The following is a 20585-nucleotide window of genomic DNA, read 5'->3' as shown; positions in this document are numbered from 1 at the left end:
AAAGATCAGCTGTTAACCTTATGGGTTCCCTTGTATGTTATATGTTGTTTTTCCCTTGCTGCTTTCATATTTTTTCTTGGTATTTAATTTTTTTGATAGTTTGATTAGTGTGTGTCTCGGCATGTTTCTCTTTGAGTTTAACCCGTATGGTACTCTCTGTGCTTCCTAGACTTGACTGACCATTTCCTTTCCCTTGTTAGGGAATTTTTCTACTATAATGTCCTCTAATTTTCTCACACCATTTCTTTTCCTTTTCTTCTTCTGGGACCCCTATAATTTGAATGTTGATTCTTTTAACGTTGTCCCAGAGGTCTCTGAGACTGTCCTCAATTCTTTTCATTCTTTTTTCTTTATTCTGCTCCCTGGCAGTTATTTCTACCATTTTATCTTCCAGGTCACTTACCCGTTCTTCTGCCTCAGTTATTCTGCTATTGATAGAGTATTTTTAATTTCTGTAATTGTGTTGTTCATCACTGTTTGTTTGCTCTTAGTTCTTCTAGATCCTTGTTAAATGTTTCTTGTATTTTCTCCATTCTGTTTCCAAGATTTTTGATCACCTTTACTGTCATTACTCTGAATTCTTTTTCAGGTAAGTTGTTGATTTTGTCTTATTTGGTCTTGTACGTTTTTACTTTGCTTCTTTGTCTGTAACATATTTTTTTGTTCTTTTTTTTTTTTTTTTTCATGGGTGGTGCTGTATTCCTGTCTTACCAGTTGTTTGGCCTGAGACCTCCAGCACTGGAGTTTGCAGGCAATTGGATAGAACTGGTTTTTGGTGCTGAGATGAGGACCTCTGGGATGCCCCACTCCAACTGATATTCCCTGGGGTCTGAGGTTCTCCATTAGTCCAGTGGTTTGGACTCCTAGCTCCCACCACAGGAGCTCAGGCCTGACCTCTGGGCTGGGATCCAAGATCCCGCAAGCTTCATGGCACGGTTGAAAAAAAAAAAAAAAATAAAAAGGAAGAAAGAATGAAAGGAGCAGTACAATATCAAAGAATAAAAAACAACATAAAATTAGAAGATAAAAATATATTAGGAAAAGTATAACTATAACTGAAACAACTGCAAGAAAGTAAAATAAAAGCACCACAGAAAAAAGAAAAAAGGGGGGGGGGAGGCCAAAAGGAGAGAACAATCACAAAGTATAAAGAATAAAATATAATTAGAAAAATAAAAGATTAGGAAAAATAAAAATATAAAAGAATCAACAACAGTGAATCAACAATGTAAAACAGAACCTCAATCTAAAAGAGGAAAAATAAAAGGCTTGGCTCCGGAGGTGGAGTTCAGACGGGTGTGGAACTTAGGCAGGGGTGGGTTTTTGTGTGGGGCAGGACCTAGGCAGGTTGGGAGGTGACGTTCAAGCGTGGGGCGGGCCCTCTGCTTAGGACCTACACAGAAGGGTAGAGGCAGCACGTCGAAAGGAGGGTCTCTGGAGTGTGGAGTTCCGGAGTTTGGAGGTAGAGCCCTGGGTGAGGGTGTGTGGGTGTGGTTTATGCCCAGCTCATTGGAGGGGGTCTCTGAGTGTAGAGGTGGGTCCCTGGGTGGGGGTGTAGGGGCAGGGCTTGGGTTCTGTGCAGCAGGAGGGAGGCTCCAAGGGCAGAGCATTAGGCCCTGGAGCCCAACAGGCTCCCCCATGCCTAAGTGGAGAGGGGAAGTACTGCCCCCTTTCCCTTCTGTTCCTTCGTGCTCCTTCCCCACTGTCTTCCCCAGGGTCTCCCCCATCGCTCCTGGACCCCTAACCGTGGGTGGGTCCTGCTGTGTGTAGGAACTCCTTCCCTCCCCCAGCCACCCCTCAGGAGTGCTGGTCCTAGAGGTCCAGCCTTTACTTTTGCTCCCCCTTCCCTCCCTCAGGACCTGCGTGGCTGGAGGAGGCCTGGGTGGGCAGAGAATCAGGCCTGGGATCCCAGCAGTTTCTTGGGGGCCCAAGTGGGCAGGGGCAGGATCTCTTTTGATCCTCTGCCCTCCCAGTGGTTCCCCAATTTCCCCCTTCGGGCGTGGGATCCCTTCCCCTTCCCCAGCCATCCCTCAGGAGCGCCAGTCCCATCTGGCCTCCACTTCTCCTCCCACTTCACTCCCCCCAAGCCCCATGTCCTACCCAGTCGCCGGGGGTTACTCCCGTCCCCTTAGGTGCCCGTGTCCCCCACGGGTGCCTGGCAGGTGCCCTAGCTGTGAGATGGGAATTACACGTCCTCCTAGTACACCATCTTGACTCTGTCAGTATACCACTTCTTATTTATCCATTTATCTATTGGTGGGCACATAGGTTGCTTCCCTATCTTGGCTATTGTAAATAATGCTGCAATGAACGTAGGCGTGCAGATATCTTTTTGAATTAGCGTTTCCACTTTCTTCAGTTAAGTATCCAGGAGTGGAATTGCTGGGTTATATAGTAGTTCTATTTTTACATTTTTTAGGAATTTCCATACTGTTTTCCACAGTGGCTACACCAACTTACATTCCCATTACCAGTGCATGAGGGTTCCCTTTTCTCCACATCCTGTCTGACACTTGTTATTTGTTGTCTTCCTGAAAATAGTCATTCTGACAGGTGTGAGATGATATTTCATTGTGGTTTTGATTTGCATTTCTCTGATGATTAGTGATGTTGAGCATCTTTTCATATGTCTGTTAGCCATCTCAAAATACAGTTATTTTAAACAAAAATATGTTAACATATAATGGTTGTATTACTGCTATTTTAAGTGAATTAATAAATACTTAAGATTTTTCTCAGTTTTAATTTGTAATGTGGTAAATATTAGTAGAAATAACCCATACAAACAAAGTCTCTTTGAGATGCTCAATAACTTTTTAAAAATATAAAGGAGTCATGAGTCAAAAAATTGGGGAATCATTATTGTACATTAACAGATTAAAATTGAGAAATTAAACTTCTCAAAAGATACAGAAAATGCATCTTATAAAATTAAACATATTTTCTGATTAAGAAATAAACAGGAATTATTCTTAATAGTCTTCATCACAGATTTATTCAAACTATATTCAGATGTAGAAAGAAAAGTTTCTACCTGACTGAATAATATGAAAATTTACACTTTCAAATCAATAATAATTTGGTCTTTTCAAGTTTAATGGTCTTTTTTTTTTTTTTTTCATTTAAATAGTCAATATATGTAGTAGCCAAGGTTTAGATTCCTATTTGTTGCTGAATTTAAAAGTCTTTTTAGACATTCTCTCCCCTGAATTAAATGCTTTCCGAATGCCACTTCTTTCTTCTCTTCAAAGAGCATCTGGGGATTAAGGATGTCCACTCCATCTTTATGAAAGCACAGAAGATCTGTGCTTGGATCCATATGGTGTCTTAAAAATTCACTTTCTGCTACTTTCCATCTGGACTGTTATCTGGGTTGGCAACTCTCAAGTGTGATATTGATAGGTTCCACTGGGGATTTTGAATTATATTGGGATACAATATCTGAGTGAATGCCATGGCCATTTTCACCTGCTTTCTGCTCTCTGATTAGTCCTCTAGGTGTCCACAGACCCTTTCAGAACTTATGCTTTTTTTTCGTTAGGGTCAGCAGTGAATTGCCTCACACCTGAGGCAGAGTGCATGAGCCCAGGAGCTTGCTGTTTGACTCTACAATATTCTTCAACATTTATTCAGGAGTTTTTATTTAAAAAAAAAAATTATTGGAGTATAGTTGATTTACAATGTTGTGTTAGTTTCAGGTGTACAGCAAAGTGAACAAGTTATATGTATACATATATCGACTTTTATTTTTTAGTTTCTTTTCCCATATAGGCCACTAGAGTTTTGAGTAGAGTTCCCTGGGCTATACAGTAGATCCTTATTAGTTATTTATTTTATACATAATAGTGTGTATATGTCAATCCCAATCTCCCAATCTATCCTTCCCCCTTCCCCCCCCCCGGTATTGTTTTTAAAGCAACACTTCCTCATCAATGATCAGTGTGAAGGAGTCGATAGAGGAAACCAAAACCTGGCATATTAGTCACTGTCCTACTGTTGTCTCCCTTCTACACTCACTCCCCATCTCTTGGGAACAGAGGGACAAGCTTTACTCCCCTCCCAGTTTTACTGGGACCACCCTTGACTTCCTCCTCTTCCTTCTTGATTCCATTTTCCCTGATAAGCTCTCAGACTAATAAGAGAAAACAAATCAGAACTCACAATATTTCAAAAATTATATATCTATTATGTTTATATTTTTATATAACCTGAGAAGAGATGAAGAGATATCTTCAAAAATCTATAGCAAACTTTATACCAAATAATACTAATCATTATACCAAATAATAAAATGTTAAAAAAATTTATAGGAAAGTCAAGAACAAAACATGGATGTTCAATATCATCTGTAATATTCAATGTTTGCCTGCAGTTCTTACATAACACTCTGAGACATTAAAAAAGAAAAGAGGTGTAAATAAAATGGAAGAGACATAACAGATATATTTACACTAATATTATGGCCTATTTGGAAAAACCAAGAGAATTATTGGTCACATTGGTATTGAATAGATGTGTAAGAATTTTTAGTAAGGTTGTCTGCTGTAAAATAAATATGAGAATGTCAGTAGCTTCAGAATGCCTTTAAAAAACAAGTAAATTAAAATAAAGTTCACAGTAGCAATACATCAGTGCAAGTGAGAACTTTCCTGTTCCCTCTTTTATTTCTCCCTTCCCTCTCCTTTCTCAGAAACTACAGTTAACACACTGGAGAGGAAAAACAAGTAAAGAAAGAAGAAGCCAGAATTCAAAGAGGAGACCTTTGCTGATCAAATATTCCCTTCCTGCAGTACCTATCTGGGAATGGCAGATATACTTAAAATTAATTTCAAAGCTTTCACTATATAATGGTGCCAGACAATTTAATTTGTGAAATGAGATGATGTCTTAATTTATAATGTAAAAACATGACATGTGATTACAAAAATCCTGACACCACCTGAGTTTTCATGAAAGACAATGGAAACAAATTCTACTGAATGTATCTTAAAGAAACATGGAAGAGAAAACTAAGTTGTTTTGTAATTTCATCTATGGGTAATGCTAGTTCAACTTACTGGTTATGTTATTTCATAAAAGTATATATCTTTTACTGTCTGACTTTATTCAATCATGAAATAGGTTATGTAGAACATATTTTACATTTATATTTTACTTACATAAGTAAGTAATCAAATCAGGGATCTTTGCTTTGGCAAATGTCAGGAAAATTTGGAAATAATTTTTAAAAACTGTAGACTTCTGATACCAAAATATACATGTACATGTGTACTAACTGGAAGGAATTGCAAGTACTTTTGCAATGTATCAATAATACGGATTATTTTAAATAATAAAAGAGTAGTTGTAATAGGAAACCATAAACTCTTACATCTTTAAGATACTTACACTATTTATTATACATACCTATAAAATCTAATCTTGTAACATGAAGCCCAATGGCCATGAACCCTGTCAAACCTTTTTCCTAAGCCTCAAATTAGAATTATTTGCTTCCTCTTTGTGTGCTCCCCTTGTTCCTCTTAAATAATGCCTGCATTTTGGGGTACTGCAGTGGGGTCAGCTCTCTCTCCTGTTAGATTAGGCTCCTTAAGAACCAGACTAATGTCCTCTTAATTTTTGTATTCTCTTTGCTTCATATATTCTAGATATGTATTAGAAAAGTAATGCATAATAATTCTGTTAAAAGAAATATTAACATATAACTTAGAATTCTTAGAGTCATGAATTTTTTTTACTATTATGAATGGTTATGATGTTTTTCTAAATTTACTACTTTCCTTTCGCCATTTATTACATTGTTAATCATTGTTACATTACATGATTATACATGACCTATGCTTACAAATCCTCAAGAATGATTCCTTGGCTTCTATCTTCAAATAGTTAAATTTACATAAACCAAGCAAACTATTATAAAATGTATATTAAAAATTATGATCCATTTGAATGACATTGCTATTATACATATTGTAATAAAATATTATGTAATTTTATTTTCTGACACTAAATAATGGAAATTTTAAGACATTTGCCTGTCATGCTATGAAAAATGAGAAAAGATTTACTTTGAAAAAGTAAAACAGCCATAAATCTGTGTAATGGTTGATAACAGCCAATATTTTAAAGAAAACAAGATAGTGGCTTAATATATTCCAACTGAATTTTAAATTTTATAAATAAAATATAAGTAGCTAGGAAAGAAACTCATATTTCAAAGAGGAAATAAAACACAGTACATCTAAGGCAGAAGCTAACTGAAAAACATGATGAAGATCTCTGGAAGGTATTCTACAATTTCATAGTATACTGTGAAATGATCTACATACAATCTGTCTGATAATGACATTTACTGCCCCAATTTAGCATAATATAAGAAATACAAATGGTAAATTTACCCTATTTTCCTCTTTTTAAAAATTTTCCTATTTTTAAAAATGTGTATGTCTCCTTCTTGGAATGTGAAATTTACAATGTGTATACGACGCACTGTATTTATGACCTTTCCTTCCCCTTCCTTCTACTTTTCATCCACTATTTGTTCTCTTTCTTTCTTTTCTTTTTTTTTAACCTCTGTCTTAATGAAACCCTGTTTCTTGCCTCCTTTGGCCTTTACAATGCACAATAGATATGCCCATCTCAAGTCCAGGAATAGGTTTTGATTGATTTAAGTCAACCATAATGGTTCTATTCCCTTTATCAATGATTGGTTTAATGATGCTACGGGTCACAATTTTGGCTAACGAGAACAAAGAAAAACTTCTGAAGGGCTTCTAGGAAATGTGTTCTTGCGCTTATTGATTATGGGAGAGAGTCCCATTGCGGAGCACAGGCTCCGGACACGCAGGCTCAGCGGCCATGGCTCACGGGCCTAGCTGCTCCACGGCATGTGGGATCTTCCAGGACCAGGGCACGAACCTGTGTCCCCTGCATTGGCAGGCGGACTCTCAACCACAGCGACACCAGGGAAGCCCTGAGAGTCCCTTTTACAACCCTGGATTATAGGGGCTAAAAGATATTTTGACACAGATGAACGAGCCTAAGATAATATAACATAAGTTAGCAAAGCAAAAACATTTGAAAATCTGGGTCCCTGAAGCCATTATTGAACCATGATGTCTCCATCAGTTTGGGCTGCTGTAAGAGAATACCATAGACTGGGTGACAACAAACATTCATTTCTCAGAGTTCTGGAGGCTATAAGTCTGGTGGGGGCCCTCTTTGCAGATAACAACTATCTTTGCAGATAGTTGTTTTCCTGTTGTATCCTCCCATGGTAGAGAAAGAGAGAATGGAAACAAGCTCCCTCATGTCTCTTCCTGTAAGGGCACTAATCCCATCAAGACGGCTCCAATCTTCTGACCTAATTACCTCCAAAAGTCTGCATCTCCAAATACCATTACATTGGGGATTAGTGTTTCAAAATATGAATTTTAGGGGAACACAAACACACAGTCCATATCACATGGGTTCAACATGTTCTGGAGCTCCCCTAACCTGGACTTTTTTCATGAGACAATAAGTTTCTTTGTTGTACAGACAAATTTGAATCTTAGCATTAAATAACTGAAAAAATTCTATTGGATATAAAACAATTCTACAGCAACATCACAGGTGATAACACTTTTGAAGACTGATGCAGTAATTCTCTGAATGTACCAATATTGTGATTTTTTTGTACCCCTCTTCATTGAGACTCCTTTGAAATCCATCATGCATTAAGAATGCTTCTTCTTTTCTTGGTAATTTCCACATTTTCTTGGTAAAATTAACATTTCCTATTTTTAACCTTTTCTTAAAGGTGAGGTATATAGTATACATTCTGTGCCTTAAAGGCAAGGAGAACACATTTGCACAACTCAGTGGTCAACAAAGTAAATGATAATGTAAACACAACTCAAATCAAATAAGAGAAGAACTCTGGAAGCTGCCTGCATACCTCTGCCCAATCACAATCCTGACTTCCAATACCATAGATTAGCTTTGCTTGTTTTGGAACTTGTCATAATGGACTCAAAAATGATATATTATTTTTATTAGATCATTTCTTTTATATAGAGTATGTTTCTAAAATCCATGTATTTTTGTAAGTAGCTACTAATTACTCATTTTTTTGCTATATGGAATTCTGTTTAATGAATATATCACCATTTACCATTAATTTTAATATTATTTATAATATTAAATATATATAAGTATTAATTATTATTAATTTTTAAAAAGTTATTAAAAATGTGAAAATGTAAGCCACAAACCACAGAAGGTACTTGAAATATATAAAACTGACTGAGATCTCACATCCAGAATACATAAAGAATCCCTAGAATTAAGTAAGATAAAGACAGAAAAACAAGTAATAAAATGAGTGAGAAATTCACAAGTGCTGTACAATGGAAGACACCTAAGTCTCTAATAAAAACCTGTCAAGATTATTTTTATTAATAGTAGTCAGAAAAATACATATTAAAGCATAATTAAATTCCACTACACATTACATTCCTAAGAACTGCCAAGAAAAAAAAAAGACAACACCAAGTATTAGCAAACAAGTGGAGCAACAGGAAATTTTAGTGCCATTAGGGTTGGGAATTAGATCAATATTTTAGAAAATATTTTTCTTGCTCTTACAAACTTGACCCTATGCATTTTCTGACATGAAAATTTTATTCATAGTTATATCTTTACCTGGTGGCCATTTGTTTCAAGGGACATGTGCTTGAATATTTTTAGTAGAATCAATCTGATTGGTCCATAAAACTGGAAAGTACTTTTTAAAAATCAACTGAATGTGTGCTTTAATATCATTAAAGTTTCTATATCAGTTCAGTTGTGTGGGTGGTATAATAATTTACAAACGACTGAGCACTAAAGAATGGAGAAAAATAAGGAATAAGAGTTTAGTGTTGAACCTTGACAGAAATTCCCTGGAAGTCTATTGTGTTCAAAATCCAACACTAAACCTAGCTATATCAATTATAGAATCCATTATTATGTTTATTGAGCTAACTCTCATTCTCCACAACAATTTTTCACACCCTCTCAACTATTCTCAAGCCTAATGTAGCAGCCATGGATGTGTATTGCTCAGCTCCCCCTTTAAGAAAGACCCAATGGGAGCAATGTAGTTGGTTTACTGACTCCAGCTGCCAAAACTTTGAATCCATCAGAGCACTCAGGATGGATATATTTCTCCCTGGGATGCTCCCAGCCAATGATTGTGCATGGCAGAGAGAACAGAGCACTGTTTCTGTCTGACAAAGGACTCTTTAAATGTACACTCTTTGCCCCATCCAGACTGGTTGAGAATTTCTCAGAAGTGCACTGTAGTCTGTGACTTCTCCTATTCAATCATCTTTCTTTTCCTATTTCCTTTAATAGTTGTCAGACATGCATTTGGTCTAAAAACTCTCATTGCTTACTGCTACTACTTCTGTCCTTTGCCCCCTGCATTGACTTTTCCTCAGATAAATCTTTTGCACATCCAATTCCATCTTGGTGTTTGTTTCCAAGAGGACTTGAACCAGCATGTCTAATAACCTATGCCTTCTCCAAAAATTCTCAAAAGTATTATCTCATTGTCTTACCTTACAGAGATTCTAAAAGCAAACTTACATTTTTATCAATTAATTCTTCCTTCCAGATTATTAAATAAAAGTTGATCTTCTGCTTTAGATTAAAGGTGACTGAAAATTATTCATCACTTTCCAATGGGTAGTGAAATCTAATTTTTATGCCCTTAAAACTGAACTGGAGCTTCTGAGACCACATCACATGGAGCCTTGCAGATTTCAACCAAGTCTCTTAGAACACTCTTTCGGGGAGGCCTGGGGCACTATGTAAGAAGTTAGATTACCCTGAGACTAGAAATAAATCACATACTGGCCTCTGATCCATAACCCCAGCTAAACCCAGCCTTCTGGCCATTTCCACCAAGGCACAAGGCATGAAGGAGGTAATCTTGGATGGTCTAGACCCACCCATCTACCAACAATCTCTCAATGGCACATGGTACAGAAGAAGTGCCCAGCTAAGCTTGCCCTAAATTCCAGACCCTCAAAATCTTAAGCTATATGTAGATAAAGTGGAATTATTATTGCTAAGCTTCAGAACAGTTTATTATACAACAATGGCAACATGAACACTCTTTCCTCTCTGTGGGCCATTTCTCAACCTTGTATTCTGTCCTTATCCATATTGTTTTGTGAAGGATATAGAGCTATGGTTAGTCTCCTTTGCCTCTAATATCCAAGTTCATGTTCTGTTCTGATACCATTTTAATAGGCTTAAATCTTAAAAACACGGACTCTGTGGACTAGACCTTTTGAGCTAACAATAGACACCAACGTTTCAGTGGTTTAAAAACATAAAAATGAATATCTTGTTATTGTTCGAGTCCTGGGGAAGAGTTAAGATGGTCAGAAAAGCTCTACTACATGATCATTCAAAGACTTGTGTTACTCTCATCTTGTGTATCCATCCTCGAGGGATCATCATAGTCTGCCTCTATCATAAAGAAGAGAGAAGAGACAGAAAAGGGGTACAGAAGATTTTATACACCAGGCACGATAGAGGAACACCTCAAAAGTGCTCATAATTGGGACTTCCCTGGTGGTGCAGTGGTTAAGAATCTGCCTGCCAGTGCAGGGGACATGGGTTCGAGCCCTGGTCTGGGAAGATCCCACGTGCTGCCAAGCAACTAAGCCCATGTGCCACAACTACTGAGCCCGTGTGCCACAACTACTGAAGCCTGTGTGCCTAGAGCCTGGGCTCCACGACAAGAGAAGCCACTGCAATGAGAAGCCTGTGCACCACAACAAAGGGTAGCCCCCACTCGCCACAACTAGAGAAAGCCTTCATGCAGCAACAAAGACCCAATGCAGCCAAAAATAAATAAATACATTTATATATGTTAAAAAAAAAAAAAAAAAAAAAACTGCTCATAACCTACTGACTAGAACAGAGTCAAATGGCCACAACTACCTGCAAGGGATCCTAAAATACAGTTGACTTGCAAACCCAAGAACAGGAGAAAATGATTCTTGAAGAAGAACATAGGTTCTACCATATTTACTACTAGATCAAGCAAGTTATTTGTTAAAGTGCCCCAAATAACTGTGAAAGCTGGGCATTTTGTAATTCTTATTTAAAGAATTAGCAAATAATTTTATGAATTCCCGCTATCAGATAACTCCATGAGAGCAGTCTTTATATAGTCTCTTCCTCCTTCTTCTCCCCTCATTTCCTTCATCCTCAAGGTATCTCTGGAACTACTCATAGAACATAGACCACTGTATACAACTAACATACATTTAATAAAAGCATGATTTAATGAATTAGTATGTTTTTCAAAAATATTAAAAGTCATCATTTTTATATGTAAAATCAGTTGTCCTATAGCATTATATTGAGAGTCTAACCTTTTCCTACTAATAAGGGATGCCAGTTTCTTATACATTATGTTATACATTAATGTATCTATTTTAGGTCTCTCTATTCCATCTACATGTTCACTCACTATCCTATTTTAATTCCCAGAACTTTATAATAATTCTTTATATGACAAACAGCAAGTACCTCACCCCCAAATTATTCATCTACAAAACCACATTGGTTGTATTTGATCTTATTACTGTGTTTTAGATCCAACTTCTCTGGTAAATAAAAACCTTTGAGCCAAAATGTCAACATGAGGAGCTCTGGGACCTTTTCTTCATAAAACAACCATAGGTGGCTAAGTTCTCTGGAAATTGTCCTAAGGGCATGTAGCAAGAGAAGAAATATTTATTCAAGAAAATCTGTTAACTCTTATTAAGAACAGCAAGAATCTGTGGCACTTGAGCAATGACTCGACTCCTCCTGCTGGTCCGTCACCAATGCAGCAGCTGTGGCCAAGGAAATGGGGCTCTCTCTTCTCTCCTTCTGAGTCCAAGTGATGTGGCATCACCCCCAGGAGGATCAGGGACCAGCATTTCTCATCCCTCTAAACTCCCAGCTGCAGAGGCTAAGTTCTTGGTAGGTGTTGCCAAGAAAATGGGGGCTTCCTTCCTCCACTTAGCTCCCACTCATAAGGCAGAGTTATATTCCCAGAAATGGCAGGCTGAGAATATTGGGGCTCTGATCACTATCATTCCCACTTAGTCATGGGGTAAGTTTCCATTATGGGAGAGACAAGCAAAGAGGACTAACAGCCACTGTCCCCATTCAGCACTGTACTCTAGAGCACGGGTATCATTCAAAGAGAAGAGGGCTATTGTTCCCTCCCACAGCTCTAGACAAAGACTCAAAAATTTTTCCCAGGGGACCAGGCAGTCCATAATAGAAGAGAACTCTGAAGCTCTCCCATGGAAAATGCCTTTATTTGAAAAAGAGTGTAGTGAAGTTCAAGCATAAGATACTCCCAAAACAATGGAGATTTCAGGAGTAAACAATGGAGATTTCAGTGGTAAACAATAAGAGCAACAGGCTAAACCTTAGTCTGTATAGTTTACCAGAAAGAATGAGAGAATGAGACAGTTAAGATGAACCCTTCTAGGGTCAGTATAAAGCTCAAAGACTAAATCTTTAAAAAAAAGCCTGAGTTTAATAGGATCAGAATATGGAGCAATCTATGTCCCAAGGCATCATCAAAAACAACAGAACAACCAGCCTACAACTAGTGAAACTGAGTGGAATACCAGCAGAGGCAGACAGATTCATGGAGAGATCAGGAAAAGAGATAGTCGAAGACGGTCATGAAAAAAACCAGTCACCTCAGTGTGGTTGTGTGCCTACCCAAGCCTGCACCCTCGGAGCATCAGTATCAGAGGCTTCACAATGAAGGGCAAAAAGATTTCAATGAAATTCTCAGAATACCAATTCTTCATAATTGCACAAAATCATTTTCCAGGATAGACTATATGTTAGGGCATGAAACAATCTTCAATACATTTAAAAGGTTTGAAATCATACAAAGTATGTGCTCATACCACAATAAAATGCAATTAGAAATAAATAACAGAAAGAAATTTGGGAAACACAAAAATACATTGATATTAAACAACACACTCTTAATTAACCAATGAATCAAATAAGAAATCACAAGGGGAAACAGAAAACATAATGAGATGGATAAAAATGAAGATAGAGCACACCAGGGTGTATGGGATTCAGCTAAAGCAATGGTTAGAGAGAAATTTAGATGTGTAAACACCTACATAAAAAGGGGAAAGATCTCTAATCAGTAGCAAAACCTCCTACCTTAAGACATAGAAAAAAATAAAAAGTAAAGAGCAAACTATACTAAAAAAAAGGAATAAATAATAAAGATTAGAGGAAAATAATGAAATATAGAATAGATAAACAAAATTGACAAGCCTTTAGCAATACTAGCCAATTTTTTTTTTTTTAAAGAGAGAGGATTTAAATAAACAAAATCAAGAATGGAAGAGGGGACATTATTACTGAGCTTGCAGAAATATAAGGGATTATAAAAGAATACTATGAATAATTATATGCCAAAAAATTAGACTAGATAAAATGGACAAATTTACAGAAGCACATAAACTATCAAAACTGACTCCAAAAGTTGGCAGAAATCTGAATATACCAATAAGTAAAGGGACTGAGTTAGTGACTAAAAAAACTTCCAACAAAGAAAAGCCCCCAGTCAGATGGCTTTATGGTGAATTCTAACAAATGCTTAAGGAAGAATTAACATCAATCTTTCTCAAACTCTTCCAAAAAGTTGAAGAAGATGTAACTCTTCCTAACTCATTTTATGAGGACAATATTACCCTGATACCAAAGCCAGACAAAGATATCACAAGGAAACAAACAAACAAAAACCTATAGACCACCATCTTTTATGAAAATAAACAAAGGAAAACATAGGTGTAAAACATCATTACCTTGAAATAGGCAGTAGTTTCTTAGATATGCTACCAAAAGCATGAGCAATAAAAGAAAAAGTAGATAATTGTCCTTGGTTTTCGTAAAAAAATTTAAAAATTAAAAACTTTTGTGCTAAAAAAGATACAACCGAGGTAGTGAAAAGATAATCCACAGAAGGGAAGAAAATGTTTGCAAATCATGTTTGATTTTCCTACATCTAGGAACATCAAGGGACCTGTTTCTAGTACTTGTATAGTTTAATCAGTCTTACACAGACAATACATATTTTCCTATAATTATTGCTCAACATCATTATCTTTTCATCACATTGTCCCTGTCCTTTTCTCTGTTAGATAAAAGATTTACTTGTAATTCTTTTCCAACAAGGATGCTTTCATCTCTAAATACTTCTCTGTGTTGCCATTGCATGTGAATTGCAGGTTGGCAAAGTGTGAGATTCCAGGGTCATAATATTTTTCCCTCACGATTTTGTAAGAAAAGTTTCTTTTTTTTTCCCAACAAGTAAAGAACCACTTTTTTGCCTCCCTAACTTCAGTTAACCTTCTCACACACATGTTTTGGGCTTAGTTTACATATGAAAGTGAATACCTCTTAAATAAATGTGTATAATAACACAAAATTTCTGTGAGCAAGTTGATGATTCAATACTAATATTTTAAATCAACTTAAATGCTAAGGATTAACACTGATTTATAAACACAGATACTCACACAAATGTTAAAACATTAGCCAAGAATTTTTATTGGTTTCACCATAGGAGTTTCATAGATGTGTTATCTACTTAGCCATACAACTTCTCATGGTGCTTAGTATAGAGTTTATAAAGAGCATAAATTCAAATGGATATATATATACACACTCATACCTCCCCAATGATGTCTACTTTTCCTAGTTATAGACACTTCTAAAACAAATTTTACAATACTGAGGTTATGCCCTATAGATACTGTTCTGAATTTATAGTTAAGTTTATTATGCTGTATTTGCCTTTATTGCTCTAGGGTTTATAGCTTCCATTAAAATGACACAGGGCATGCTTGTTTCAATGAAAACTGTACTAAATCTGGACCAAAGAAAATTAGCATAATTCCTGCTGAAGGGTAACTTGAAAACTTGTGAAACCCTTCACTTTTTAAAAAAGGAAGCCTGACTTTGAACACTTGATATTTATTTAATACTGTGTAAACTTGTAAACATGGGTTAATAAATCTTCTCAGAAAAAGTAAGTGAAATTAAAGTTTAGTTCAAAAGAAAATCAGTACTGCAGAAAGTTAGATGAGAATGAAAATAAATTAAAATTACAGGAATTACAAAAAAATCTAAATTAGAAAAGGTAAAAATCACACCAAGAGGATATGGAGAGCACACATTACAAGTTTAACATTGTCCAAAATATTATATGAAGCATGGGATAAAAAAAAAAAAATGCCATTAGTATTTTGTTGTAGAATCCAGAGTAAATAAGAATATTTTGATTTAAATCATCCTTTTTAAATGGTAACATAGATATTTTATTTATTCATTTTGATAACATTCATTTACTGAGAGAATATTCTGCAGAGTGGAAAGGCACATGACAAGTAAGCTATACATTGTAGTTGGAGAAACTTCATCAACAACTTTGCTTCAAAGCAGACTGTTGTGACCACTGTACAAGATGTATCAAGTGCTGTGGGAATATAAAGAAGGGAGAGGTGACTCCTTATTGGTGTGAGCAAAGACGGCCTCATAGAAAAGGTCACATTTGAGGGAGTCTAGAAAGATAATAGGATTTCAAAACTCACAGTTCTGAGGGTGGGTGAGGCCTCAGAAGGATGATGAATACTTTGAACAAAAGCCTTAAAGCAGAAATGTATCCAAAGAATGATAGGAGATCTGTCTGAGTGTACAGTAGAGGGCTTGAAGGAAAGTAATGAGAGGCTAAATTAAAGTGTGACATCAGTGCCAGAGTTATAGAAGCCTTGGAAGCCAGACTGAGGGCTTCTTTATCAATTTGATAGAAAACTATGAATTTTAATTTGAAAAGTTTTTTATCTAGAAGTTGTTACAAAGTGTCAAATATTTAAAGAGTGAGATTCAAGAGCTTCATGGATTACATTGTCATATATTAGCTAGATTATGCCTCAAAGTAGAACCTTAAATAGACTTTTTCTAAATGTATCATGGACTGAACATTGTAACAACAACAAAGACCTGATCAAGACATAAAGGCAGACTTGACACTGCTCCAGTGCTTGTAGGAGAAAAACATAATGAGGATCTAATACGATATGACAATAACTTAGCATAAATCATCTGGACGTTTTCTGAACTATTTGAAATTTTCATGTGCAATCATTACTCTTAAGGATGAACAGTTTGCTTTTAAGATATAAGCTAATAAAAGTATGAGGCACTGCCATTGTGGACCCATTTTAAGATAGTGTTTATCAAATTCTTAATAAATCCTTCTTTAGTTGAATTTTGTCAAAATTCAACACCCATTTATGATAAAAACCCTCCAGAAAGTAGGCATAGAGGGAAATTTCCTCAACATAATAAAGGCCATATATGACAAACCCACAGCCAGCATCGTCTTCAATGGTGAAAAATTGAAACCATTTCCGCTAAGATCAGGAACAAGACAAGGTTGCCCACTCTCACCACTATTACTCAACATAGCTTTGGAAGTTTTAGCCACAGCAGTCAGAGAAGAAAAAGAAATAAAAGAAATCCAACTCGGAAAAGAAGAAGTAAAGCTGTCACTGTTTGCAGATGACATGATGCTATACATAGAGAATCCTAAAGTAGCTACCAGAAAACTACTAGAGCTAATCAATGAATCTGGTAAAGGAGCAGGATTCAAAATTAACGCACAGAAATCTCTTGCATTCCTATACACTAAAATAAAAATCTGAAAGTAAAATTAAGAAAACACTCCCATTTACCATTGCAACAAAAAGAATAAAATATCTAGGAATAAACCTACCTAAGGAGACAAAAGATCTCTATGCAGAAAATTATAAGACACTGCCGGGAACCCGGAAACGCCTGGGCCGCACCGGGCCAGGGGCAGTGACGGCGGCGGGAGCGGGCAGCGAGGCGCTTTAGGGGTCGCGGGGGACCCGGCGGCCGCCGCAGCCTGGGGGGCCCGGCGGAGCTGAGCCGCCGGCCCCCGTGCGCGCAACCGGCCGAGAGGCGCGGGAGGCAAATGAAGATAAAACAATGTCAGCCAACCTAAAATACCTTTCCTTGGGAATTTTGGTCTTTCAGACTACCAGTCTGGTTCTAACGATGCGTTATTCTAGGACTTTAATGAAAGAGGAGGGGCCTCGTTATCATCTACAGCCCTGGTTTTTGCTGAACTTTTGAAGATAATGGCCTGCATTTTATTAGTCTACTAAGACAGCAAATGTAGTCTAAGGGCACTGAATGGAATACTACACGATGAAATTCTTAATAAACTTATGGAAACACTTAAACTTGCTATTCCATCAGGGATATACACTCTTCAGAATAATTTACTCTACGTGGCACTGTCAAATCTAGATGCAGCTACTTATCAGGTCACATATCAGTTGAAAATTCTTACGACTGCATTATTTTCTGTGTCGATGCTTAGTAAAAAATTAGGTGTGTACCAGTGGCTCTCCCTAGTAATTTTGATGACAGGAGTTGCTTTTGTACAGTGGCCCTCCGATTCTCAAGAGCTTAATTCTAAGGAACTTTCAGCTGGCTCACAATTCGTAGGCCTCATGGCAGTTCTCACAGCATGTTTTTCAAGTGGCTTTGCTGGGGTTTACTCTGAGAAAATCTTAAAAGAAACCAAACAATCAGTGTGGATAAGAAACATTCAACTTGGTTGCTTTGGGAGTATATTTGGATTAATGGGTGTATATGTTTATGATGGAGAACTGGTATCAAAGAATGGATTTTTTCAGGGGTATAACCGGCTGACCTGGATAGTTGTTGTTCTTCAGGCACTGGGAGGCCTTGTAATAGCTGCTGTTATTAAGTATGCGGATAACATTTTAAAAGGATTTGCAACCTCTCTGTCCATAATATTATCAACACTGATATCTTATTTTTGGCTACAAGATTTCGTACCAACCAGTGTCTTTTTCCTTGGAGCCATCCTTGTAATAACAGCTACTTTCCTATATGGTTATGATCCTAAATCTGCAGGAAATCCCACTAAAGCATAGTGGTAATACTGTCTTTATCTGGTTTTTCACAATGGTGCACTAGGAATCTCAACATTAATCCTGCACATAGGACTTCTACAGATTCTAAGAAAAAAATCATTATGCTGAATCTGATCATAATGTTCAAATGGTTTGAAAATATAAAAGTTTAAGGATAAAATATATGTATATGTAAAAAATGCCTATTGCATCTAGAAATCAAAACTTGAAAGTATTTCCAGGGATTAGAATAATTATTGGAGGAAACTTGAAATGAGTTTTAAAAGATTTTATGTTTTTGATTGCTGCAGAAATATCCCATGCATTCTTTGCAAGAGCACACAACAAATGTCAGACATCAATTTTGCAAATTAGATATATTTAAACTTATTAAATGTTTTTTATCTTACTCCTGTACAGATATATCAAATAACATGGATATTCAAAGTTTGAAAATTATAATTACCTATGAAGCTGTGAAGAAATAGAAGGATGATTTGAAAAACATTTTCATGTATCTCAGATTTTTATATTTATACGGAAGATTACTAAACAAAGGATTGCTATATGTTGCAAATGTTCAACTGCATAAAAATTGATAAAGTAACATTCTGGGTCTGATTTGTCAGACAATAAAATTCATATTTAAATTTAATGTAAAGAAATATACACATCTATTTCTCCATCTACATTTTAAGATCTTTTAGTGCTTCAGAACTGCTGGAAGCAAGCAATCCAGTTGTTCCTGTGCTAGATAGTAACCAGTTACTTTTACACTAATGGAGTTTTGTCCTTAATCTCTTAATTGTATTTCTTTTCTGTAAATCAGATAAATCCTTAATATTACTTTAAAATAAATTTCTGTGTGTGTTAATTTCCATTAAAGTTTTAAAATGTAATTTAAATAGTCATATAATAATTTAAAAAGATAATTATTGTCTAATGTCTCCATTTGGAGAATTTTGAACTATCAAAGCATATACTGTATATAACTAGAGCATGTTTAGATGAATATTTTACTCATTGATCTGTAAAAACTTCTTTTAATCTACAACTGTTGACAAAACAACCAAAACAATAGTAGTACAGATGTCAATAAATTGAGACCAAAATGACTTTTCTTGGAGACATTCCCGGTTGCCATGATATTACATTATTTCAAATGGCACTGTAAATATAAATTCAAGGCTGCTCAGAAGAACTTTCTAGGCCTCTCATTAACCCACCATTCCCAGGAATTCTCTGATGCATGTCTGGGAGAGGCAGCCGAATTCTTAATTCCCTTTCTGTGGCCCTACAAAAGCTGCCAGGAAGGAGCCACTGCTTTGCTTTACAATAGTGGTTTCCTTTCCATTTGATTAGCACTGGAGTTGAGATTGCAAATTACATGAGTTATTTAATAAATTGGTTCAGGGAGAGAAAATATAGCAGAAATGATCAAATGAACTGGTGGGCACAAATACTTTCTAAACTTGGAATATGGGTTTAATTTAATTATTGACTAGAGACAGAATTACCTATTATGTATAGGAAGTAATTTATTTTTCTTTCATACATTATATATTTTTAAAAGTCTCCTGTTCTAATAGTATAAATCTGTAAAAAATAAATATTTTTATATAATTCTAATGTATTTTGTTAAACAGAATTTGGCTGAAAAATACTATGTTACAAACCGTTGGCTGCTCTTGGCTAATTAGGACTGGCTGTGTTACTTTGCTGAGGCAAACCTAGCCTCTATAGGACAAAGGCCTAATATATTCCATACAGAGTTCTAAAAAATGTTTAAAATTACAAAGTAGTTTAAATTAATTTGCTGGTGATTCCAAGCTGGCACCAAGCAAACTTTCTGAAACTGACTTACGACTTTCAGTGACCACCTTTTAGAGTATTTCTTTAATAACTTTACCACAATTTGAGAATGGTGTCTTTAGACTGTAACAACACTCAGGCTTACATCTTATTACTTACTGCTAAGGGAAATCTAAATCCTATAATGCACAGAATTCAAGACTAAATATAAAGATTTATGTTCAGCTCACACTGAAGTACTGGTTGGGTACTTATGTGTTAATTCGGTGTGCATTCATAATTGTTAATTCAGGTTTAGTCTCTCAGTTTTAACACTTCAAAAATGATATAGCAAATTATTGGACATCAGACATGTTAGTTACAATAGTAATATATTTTCAGGTGGCCAAACTAACACAATTTTCAAGATTCCCACCAAAGTTTATAAAATGTAATCAAGAGTTCTGAGAAAGGGCAAAATAGTCTATTTACAAAGCAAACTTTTATTAGACAGGCATCGTTTATATTTTGCTTCTCTAGTAGGTTTGAAAACGTTATTAGAAATTTGGTTGTATAGTTTGTGATTCATAAAGAAATAATCATATTTGAGAAGGTGGACCAGTATCCTAGATCATGTCATACATACAGATAATGCTCTTTTCTTCTGTGTGTGCTGTGTGTTTTGATGACCTCCAAAAGCCTTATTGTATCAATCTTTTATAATGATGACTCCTTGATTAT

At 36.0% G+C, this 20585-nt stretch overlaps 1 pseudogene; it reads left to right on the top strand.

The window, feature by feature from the left end:
* Window positions 1–17014: 17014 nt before the first annotated feature.
* Window positions 17015–18139, top strand: LOC131750486 (UDP-N-acetylglucosamine transporter pseudogene; annotated as a pseudogene).
* The last annotated feature ends 2446 nt before the right edge of the window (window positions 18140–20585 follow it).

The sequence above is a fragment of the Kogia breviceps genome, chromosome 2 (assembly GCF_026419965.1).
Source record: "Kogia breviceps isolate mKogBre1 chromosome 2, mKogBre1 haplotype 1, whole genome shotgun sequence".
Lineage (NCBI taxonomy): Eukaryota > Metazoa > Chordata > Mammalia > Artiodactyla > Physeteridae > Kogia > Kogia breviceps.
The sequence above is the reverse complement of the archived record's forward strand: the minus strand, read 5'-3'. Positions and strand labels throughout refer to the sequence as shown.